Raw genomic sequence first — 3063 nt, 5'->3', positions numbered from 1 at the left:
CGTACTCTACGACCCAAAGACACACTTTGCGCTTTGACTCAATCTCTTCAACTCATCATGCTTCTATTTCATTCCTTGATTAGCTATCTTCTATACTAAGAGCCTCGCTCTATTTACACAATCCCATGGTCCGCGAACCATGGGTAGGTCTATCAAGCCGACATTATATTACAAAAACAAGGGCAAACAACCCTGTGACTCTATTATGACTTCGCGCTCCACGCCCACAAATCACGGAGCCTTTACAATGGACTTGGTCAAAACTTTGGCTTTAAGCCCCAAAACATGCCTTGGGGGGATTCCATTCCCAACACCCTATATGCCTTAAGGAACCATACTTTGGAGTATAGCCTAGAGTGGGATTTGAACCTCATGTAGCTTTTGAATGAGTTGAAAAAGCTTGGCTTAAACCATCTAAGTTACGGCGGGCCTCATACATCCACTCTAGCTCTAGTAAGGATAAGGAAAATAAAGGTTATTCCTCACCATATTGCACAACCTGAGGCATTGACCACCACATATTTCATGTCATTCCTGTAGATTATATGATAATCACAACCCAACATCTTGGTTACCCGCTTATGTTGCTTAAGGGAAAAAAACATTTTCCAGAAAACACTTCAAGCTTCGAAGATCTATCTTGATCTAAAAGTTCATCTCAATTAAGTAAGGGTACCATGTATTCACCGCAAGAAGGATGATCATCACTTCTCTCTCACATTCAAACTTGCACAAGTTTCTATCACATAGTTGTTTACTAGTGAACTTGAATGGGAAACCCTCCTGCATGAACAATACACAATACCTTTTATAAAGGAAATAGATTCCAAGATGAAAGTATCAATGAAATGCATAAAACACAACTAATTTTGGGATAGTACACATTATTTCCTTTAAGGATTGAATGATTTAGCCCTTAATGTCATTCCAAAAAAAGGAATAATTTTCGTGAAATATTGCTAATGGGTTGTAAAGTATACAATAATTATGCATAATTTTTTTGCAGTAATAATAGGATCAAGGAAACCACACAAGATTTTCATTAACTTTAGGTGTGGCTACTGTATGGGGCAAAAGGAGTTGGTTCATGATGATTTTAAAAATATATGGAGTGTTGCAAAGCCTATAGGGAATCACAAGAAACTCATATTTTCTCATGTAAAAAAAACAATATTAGGAATGAATGCATTATATTTTTCCCTAGTACCTAAAATATATCCTCTATTTTTCTATGAATGAATGAGATAATATATTGGCTAACAAGGTGAATCCCCATGCATCTACCACCACATTTGGTAGTACCTTTGTTGGCTATCATTTAGAAATTGTACATTGCATGGACGTAACAATGTGTTTCTTATTCTACTTCACCATGGATGAAGTTGTGGGAAGGTCATTGTCAATTAAGAAAATTTCCTTCTTGTGTTTAATATATCTAATCAACTTCAAGTTCTAGGGAGTTATACTTCTTGGCAAAAACATATATTTTAGTAAAATTGGAATAATTCCATTAAGAGTAATTCATCAATATTAAATAGTTTACAACTAGCAATTGTCCCAAAAGGTACAAAGAGAGGCCGATAGGATTATTAAATTGGAATTGTTGAATTTTTCTAAAAGAGTTAACATTGTGCAATTGTTGAATTTTTCTAAAAGAGTTAATTGGTTTATAGAAAACTTTCTTTTCTTGAACTGGATCATTGTGCAATTACCCTTCTAAACGCTCTGATAAAATAATCAGAACACTGTTTTCAAATTTACATAGATTTCGTCTTCGAGATGCGCTTTGTCATTTTCGTGGAGATGAATGAAAATAAACCATAATAATAATAATAATAAAAATTCGAAGAAACGACAGACATAGGAAATCAGATGAAGAAGACATTTGCAAAGACACCTTCTGCAATACCACCACGCCTATTACTGTTGTACTCGAAAAGCTCAGCTCGTGCCAACATCCAGGCTACTCGCATTATCCAGATACCGAGGCCAGCTTCCACACACCGGGACTTAAAAAAAAATTGTGGCTTCGGAAAAAATTGTGATGGAGAGAATTGGTCACTAAGCATTTATCTACCATGCACGCTGCTTTTTCCATGTACAAATTTACTAGTAAAACTCGTAGAATCATGCAAACACTCTTTTAAAAAAAACATAAATTAAATTCAAAACAGAGTAAAACACAATAAAAAGAAACACAACGAAAATAAAACACTGTAAAATCCAAAATTCATGGCGATGCAACAAAGAAAATAATCTTGAACAAGAAACAAGGCAAGCCAATGCAACGCAGAGTATTGAAGAAAATGATGAGATGAAAGTGAGTACTCGCTCTGTGAGATGCTTAATACTAATCAGTGCTTGCCTTTATTCACTAATGTGAAAAAAACAAACAAAATAAAAATTAGGTACTAAAAGACCTGGAATCCAACTTTACATTTGAAAAATAAACTCAAAATCAATGAAGTTATTTTTATACATAAAGGTACAAAAATAGAAATATGGGGCTACTTCGAATTTCTTGGAATTTCAACTTGCGGTTAAAACAAACTTATAAATAATGATACAGATGGGAAATAAAAAATTATTGGCTCTAACATCGAGCAACGGCGAATCACAAAGTGTAAACGTAACTGGGCGGGCAGCTTATTGTCGTAAGGGGTCCCGAGCTCGAAACTCATCCCGCCAGCTTATTATTGCGAGGGGTCTCGTGATCAAAACTCATCCCGCCAACGAAGTATTGACAATTCCAAGTGTACAACAATGAGATGTTTACAAATGATGCGCTGAGGGGCAGAAGAGAGCCGATAAAGGAGCTTACAACAATAAAATGTTTACAAACGATGAGATCATGAGATGTTTACAAATGATGCGCTGAGGGGCAGAAGAGAGCCGATAAAGGAGCTTACAACAATAAAATGTTTACAAACGATGAGATCATGAGATGTTTACAAATGATGCGCTGAGGGGGCAGAAGAGAGCCGATAAAGGAGCTTACAACAATAAAATGTTTACAAATGATGAGATCAGGCGCACAAGAGAGCCAAATAAAGGAGCTTGAGA

Source organism: Pinus tabuliformis, chromosome 7, assembly GCF_031772625.1.
Source record: "Pinus tabuliformis cultivar Carrire ecotype Pingquan chromosome 7, CPIR1, whole genome shotgun sequence".
Taxonomy (NCBI): Eukaryota; Viridiplantae; Streptophyta; class Pinopsida; order Pinales; family Pinaceae; genus Pinus; species Pinus tabuliformis.
This window is presented reverse-complemented; position numbering follows the sequence as displayed.